Source organism: Parus major, chromosome 2 (genome assembly GCF_001522545.3).
Source record: "Parus major isolate Abel chromosome 2, Parus_major1.1, whole genome shotgun sequence".
Lineage (NCBI taxonomy): Eukaryota > Metazoa > Chordata > Aves > Passeriformes > Paridae > Parus > Parus major.
This window is the reverse complement of record NC_031769.1, coordinates 85,410,846-85,417,749: the sequence shown is the minus strand read 5'-3', so window position 1 is coordinate 85,417,749 and position 6,904 is coordinate 85,410,846. Positions and strand designations below refer to the sequence as shown.

Genomic DNA, 6,904 nt, shown 5'->3' with positions numbered 1-6,904 from the left:
CTTAATTAAAACACGCTGTCTCCACTAGTGCAACAGGAAATCAGATAACAAAGCAATGGCACCCAATATGCTCCTCTAGATGAAATAATTTCCTATTTCATTTACAGTCTTAACCAATGCTGCACTTTCTCTTCATTAAGTCCATATGCATCTCTCTTTGTCCTGGAGATAATATGACTGCTGGCACTGCAGGCTGTGCTTATGCAATTGTTATTTTTAAGACCATAAAGCACATGACACAGTGTTATAGGAGCTGCCGTAATGAAATCAACAGCACTGTCTCTGTGCTCACCATCATTTACACCACAGACTGATCCAACTGCTGGCACCAAGTAACATCTGCTTTGAAATTCAGAGGAGAGGCCATCAAATTCTTCCAGAATTTCACATCATGAAAGAAGAAGCCAGTAGCCCAAATTATTTTATTTCTTCTGTACATAACATTGGTCTCAATATTTTAATTACCAGAAGAATGAGAAAGTATCTCCAGCCCACCTAACATCTAAGTAGCCAGTGTACCATGGAAAAAATAAAGTGAAAGAAAATCTAGCGAAAGTTCATTAATCTGAAAAATTTTCAGTCTTATTTTTCTTTGTGTCCTGATCCTGTTTGTACTCAATGTGGTCACATACGAGTGAAAAGGAGATTTCAATCAACAGTTTATGTAGCATGTCCAGTTTTCACGCATTCATGTGTGACCTTTACCTAACTTGCAGGTACAATTGGTTTCTCAGTGACATACACTTTATTAACTTTTTCATGCTGGGATTGCATTGAAGTGGTGCTGCTTTTGCCCCAGGAGTCGCATCAGGTGACAGACTTTTGAACTGCAATTTACAGAAATGGTCTCCTGCAGATGTCCTGAGGAGGATAAGGATCTCTTAGAGTGGAGAAACAGTTCCTGCCACTTAGAGAGGTGGTGTCTCATGGTTTGTGAGCAATATCAATCTCATGGGCCCTTTAAAGCAATCTCCATTCTTATACATTCTTCACCACACTCATCTTTATTGTACTTTTCAGCAACTCTGCAGGGCTGTGAAGACCCAGGGATTTCTTTCTCAGTAGCAGCCATTTCAGCTTCACTGCCCCTCTGTAAAACTTTGTCTCTTCTCCTGGGAGTCACCAAAAAGAGCATAGAGCAACCAGGAAGAGCAGCAAGGAAATGGAGAGGTGAAGCAAAAGGCAGAATGACCAGCCAAGTCAAGAAGCCAGTGTTTCTGCCCAGGCTGGTCAGAGGGCCAACTCTGATATGAGCAACAAAGGCAGAGGTTGATCAGCCTACAGTGAAGAAGAGCTAAATAGCAGAAACACCATTTTCCTTAACTGGGGATCTGATCAAAAGCCTGCTTAGTTCAGTGGGAAAAGGCTTCCACTGAGATCAGTAGATTTTATATCTGTCCTCCAAATGTGTTCTATCTTTGGTAATTAAAATAGCTTTTGCTGCTTCCTGTTCATCTTAGCACCACATCCCATGATTCTGTTATGGAAGAAGTGGACTTGCTCATGACTAACAGGTAGAATGGTGGCAAGGAAACTTCTACTCCAGGATCTGGCCTGTAAAACTTTTATTTCTAGTAAAGATGTGAGCGGAAGAAAAAATCCAGAGTGGTTCTCAATCTCTTGGTGAGCTTCCAGGACAGCATGATGCAGCAAATCTCCAGCTCAGTGGCTGCAAAAGAAGTGCTGTTCATTTGGAAACAGCATGAAACAGGAGCCCAGAGCTTTATTATTGCCACCCTGGAAGTCAAAATGATGAAATGATCCGCTGGCTTTCATTATCACTCCACCAATGCATTCCTGCAACAGCCTTTGTAAAGGAAATGGGAATTTAGCATCCAAGTTCCCTTCTGAGATGTCATGAAATACTGTGTGCATTAAGAAAAAGGATTGCAGAATTGTAGCTATTTGCTGCTGTTTCTTCGGTCCAAACATCCTAGGAATATTATTTTTAAGAGGGATAATTTGAGACATGAGGTCTACATCTGGGCTTCAGTGAGTAGGAGCCTGTGAGTAGGACTATTCATCAAAGCCCAGATCTGAGTCTCTTCACCTGTTGAGGTGTCCCACTGTCCCTCACCATGCTCACCCAGGGCTGGAGCCATGCTCTTGAGTCTTGCCCACCAGCATCCAGCACACTTTGAGTATCTCTGTTATTCTGAGCAGTAACAGTGCTCCCAATTGCTAACAATGAAATAAAGGGTCAAAAGTGCTTCTTTTGGTGCTCTATCCACATGTTTTTATGTATCCAGAGTTTTTATGTAGATATTGGCAGAGAGCTGAAGGAAATCCACAGGTCTTTTTCTACAAAGTGAGAGATAACAGAGAATAAGTCTAGGGAGTACATTAAAAGAACATAAAACAGAAGAAAACCCTATTACCAACAAAATACTGTCCATCTTTGTCCTGACCATAGAGAAGTGAAGCAAATCTCTCTTTTTTTCTTCCAGCCATAGATGTTTTGATCATGATCAACATCTAACACTTTACAATGCTCAAAGGTACAGCTGGGCATGGAACAGCTGGAGAAACCAAGGGAGACACCAGGACTGCATTACCACGTCCCTGCAGGAGATTCCTATTGCATAAAATATTCCAGCGATCAAGCAGCAATTGCCAACCTGTCAGCCTGAGGGAGAGCTCTGTGAGTGAAAGGCAAGCACTGTTCTCCTGGAAGCAAAGCTGCAGGTAAATAGGCACTGCTGATCTGCCACCTGTGGCATTGCTGGGCTAGGTGTGATGCTGAACACAATGAGGTCATGCTTTTAGATATTCATGGGCACTTTTACCCATATTTTACATGTTTTTTCTTCCATTCTCCTTCTCGTCTAGCCCCCCCTCACAGCAAACCACTGCTGCTTGGTGTATGCCGGAGGGAGCAGTCTGTTTCAATTACCATGGCAGCACTACACCTCTGCTGATAACAAATAGCCATTGTGCTCCTGGCCCCAGGAAAAGGCACTCTAGGGAATTGTGCCTCTGGTTTGCAGGCAACAGTTCAATTTCCTAATTTATTTTCATTATTCAAAATTTCACCTATGCCCTCTCAGTTTTCTCTGCCATCTACAGTCCCAAAGAAGAAGGTGTTGATGCTACTTCTTTAAGGATCCCAGCTTTTCAGGAGGTAAAATGCAGCTTCACATGTTCCAAGATGATTAAGAGCACCAAAATTTAGCCCACCTTCATATTAGTCAAACATGCTAGCAATTCACTGGAAGATCATCTTTGGTGCAAGATGAGTGAAGCCTCACCATAGCCTAGGAAGGAGAGAGATCTTCTGACTCCTCTGTGTGCAGTCAGGACAGTAAGAGGTGAGGTGACCTGCCCAGGGCAGCAGGCAACAGGGCTGGAAATTGAAAGCTATCTCCTGACTTCCAGGCCCACATCTCTCTGCATGTAGGTCTTCCTTCTGCCATCTCAGATTAAATGGTTGAGCACAACAGCTCAGCATGAGCAGAGGTATAAAATAACACAAGCAAATGTCTGTATTAGGTTTACTGGCATGTGCTCAAAGTCGTACTTACCAGATATCCTGTGCTAGGATTTCCCTGGACCACTGGCCATAATTCTCCATGTGCCAGCCTGTAATTTCTGAAAACACTACTTTTGCTTCTATTTTTAAGTCCTCTTTCCTATCATTTTCTTCATGGTTATCAGGGCTGGGTAGTTCTGTAAGAGCTAAGTCAGAGTGAGAGAAAACAGCAGTATGGGAGAAAAACTGCAGTGATGGCAAACTTCAAAAGGTTTGGAGGTTCAGGCAGAAGTGTAAGCTTATCTGAACCTCTTTGGTGTGGAAATTGATACAGAATTTCATGAAAAACCTCAGCTTGCATGTAAGACATCTGGCAGATCAGAGCTTCAGCTGGGTTTGAAGTAACTGGAGAATGACCTTTCCTGCACTATTTCTATATTTTGTCTTCCTCTCCATGGCAAATGAGAAGTGGTAGAAGCACATGATGGGTTTTGGTGTGTGGAGGCAGGCTCTCTGTCTCCCCATTCTCTGTCCTTGGCATCAACATATTTAAGGGCTAAGTCTGCAAACAACAAAAGTCCCAGCCAGCTCTTAAGCTTCATCCTTTTTAAGCTTTACAAGAATGTTTTTGGAGGTTGGGAGGTGAAGTATGCAAAGGTGAATAATTATTTTATGTGAACAGGCTGATTTGTATGGGGGCCACTGGATCAACTGGAAGCCTCACAATGCAGAGCTGATATCAGGATAATAACTAATGTGAAACTGTGCAGCATAAATTCCCCCTGACACACATTCCATGCCGCTTCAGAGAAATTGATAGCTTGAGTGGATTGTAAAAAGAGTACAGATTTTTGGCTTTTGTTTTTATGCAAGGCTACAAGTTCCTGACACTGTGATTGTTACCCTTGATATGAAAGTTGCATGTTATGATTCAGTGGTTTTAGCTCTCCTAGAAAAATCTCATTAATCACTGGTTTTACATGTGTATAATTATTCTGCTGGAAATCTCCATCCATTTTTTTTAATGTGAGAGTCAATAGTTAGAGGGCTGTCAAGTCTATTCATTATAAAACGTTGTTGTCATGACTATATCACCAGGCTGCAAACACTTGTTCTAATCTAAAATATTTGCACAGAGACTGATAAAGGAGGTAAATTCAAACAATGGGGAAAAAAAGGAAGAGAAATATCCATATGATCATTTCTAGTTACACATCCCTTACTGAAGGAAGTATGAGGGACCAAGCTCTGAAGGCTTGGTATGAGCACAAGGCTACAGTCCTCCTCTCTTTTCTGCCAGCAGAGGGAAAGAAAAGGCTGCTATTATTCCCTCCTTCTTCAGATACTGCAGATGGTTCTCTGTTCCAGGCAAACAGCAGTGTAGCTCCTGATGCCAAAGTCTGCACTCCAGGCAGAGGTTTCTGTGCCACAAATGCCTGTCCAGCAGGTGTCTTTAATCAAATCCAGGTCTACTCTCTATTTTGTACAAAAGGTGTAATTTTGATACATGAGAGGTTCCATTAAACAATGTTATAGTTCCTTCTGCTCTGAAACTTTGCAGTAAGGTAATCCAAACCAAGCCCTGTACTGGGTTCTGGCAGGGAGACAGCTGCAGCAGAACATGCCATGAATTTGTGCCAGAGCTGGCAATGGAACCTCTCTTGCTGTCACATCATTCCCTGTGGAAGGGTTTGGTTGGAGGAGTTCAGTGTATTTCCCAGATCACTGTCCTCGGCTGTCTGGGCAGGCAGCCTGTGGCTGCATGCTCAGATATAACAGGGGCATGAGCTTGGATGGGGAGAGTGCCTGTTTAAAACATGTTGGTGTATTCATGGATCTGGCTACAGTCTGGGGCAATTTTTGCAGTCCTCAGGACTGTCACCACAGCTCTGGGGCTTACATTAACTTTCTAGCAGAGGATTGTGCGTTGCTATGTGGAGAAACTTTTGCTTGGCTGGATAAGAAGGCCAGGATGATAAAACATTTGAGTCCCTTCCAGCAGTGGGAACATGGAAGAGATCAATCCCTGACCCCTGAACACCTCCACCTCCACTGCCTCGTATGGCAGAGAGCAGTCATGTTGAAAATAACTTTCCCAGAAGTCTCTGATGTGTCCCCTTACTCTCAGAAAGCAAAATCTCTGGCTTAGCATGCTGTTTCTGACAGGTGTGGGGCTGTCTGTGTCTGTTCAGTAACCACAAAAATGGTTTTGTGCAAATCATTAGATATTTCAATGCAAGTTGTTATGGCTGGAGAAGCACCTTTTGCAGAACTGGATGACTGCTACTGCATAAGCATTTAATAATAGTATTTTTAAATGGCCAATGGTTCCAAACAGAGCGATCAACAAATACTTAGGGAAACACCCATATTTATGAGACCCAGCTAAAGCCTCAGCTGCATATCCCTCTGGCACACTATACTTCTAGGAGCTGTGAAAATGGAAAGCAGGACAAAGCAGCCTTCTCTAGCATGGCACTGGACTAAAATCTCTGTCAAAGTTTCCTCCGTCTTTCTGTGGGTGTTTCTGTTTTATAAAACAGAATATGAGGACCAAAATAATTCAGACTCATCCAGGATATCTAAAGGATGGGCTTGAATGCAGTGTCAGTACACGAGGCATTAACACTGTGGGCTATAAGAATGCTCCAGAGCTTGTTTCTTGAACAAGCAGTGTTTCTTGAAACCTCCAGATGTTCAGCAAAAGAGGAGGAAGGCCTTCAATACCTCCCCCAAGTCCTTGAGCTCCACCAAGGTAATCACTGTATAGAGTCAGCACAGGCTGAGGCCACAATGTTGATCAGTTTGTAGTGTGCACTGCCTGAGAGACCCAGAAATTAGTCCAGACCACACAGTCTGGATGGAAGTGCTTTACGAAGATCTTACCTCCAAGCAGAGCCTGCTGAAAGTCAGAGCTAGCTTCTCTGGGTTTATCCAGTCAGGCACTGGAAGCCTTCAAAGATAGAGCCTGCACAAACTTTTTGGATAATCTGCACCAAGGTCTGACTTTCTCATGGTGGAAAAGTTTCTCCTTATATCCTTTCTGGACACTCCCTTATTCATTTTCTGGTCGTTCTATGATCACATATCTCAGTGAAGAGCCTGTTTCCATCTTCCCAAAAACTTCCTTGTAAGTACTAGCAGGCTGCTGGTAGGTAGATTTATTTTTTTCCCCTGGCATGAACAAGCCTTGTTTCCTCAGCTTTATCTCATATAGCAAGAAAGATCTTGGTGACTCTATGCTTAGTTCACTCTGTTGGTAAACATGCTTGTGTCTGGGGACGCAAAGCTGGACAGAATAATTGCCGTGTAGCCTGACCAGTGCCAGCTAAAGAGAAGTGAAATTGCATTGTTGCCCACCATTTTAAATTGAAAGAAAATCTAGAAGAAATATTTTTAGTCCTTAGTGATTTAACATTTAGCTCAACCCCAAAA

At 42.9% G+C, this 6,904-nt stretch overlaps 1 long non-coding RNA gene across 1 annotated transcript in view; it reads right to left on the bottom strand.

Moving 5' to 3' along the window:
- Nucleotides 1–213: 213 nt before the first annotated feature.
- The window catches only part of LOC107200028, a 137,892-nt gene continuing 131,201 nt past the window's right edge, over nt 214–6,904 (bottom strand). The window contains exon 7 of the long non-coding RNA XR_001519455.2: nt 214–2,301. This is a non-coding gene — a long non-coding RNA (uncharacterized LOC107200028). The remainder of the gene's footprint in view (nt 2,302–6,904) is intronic.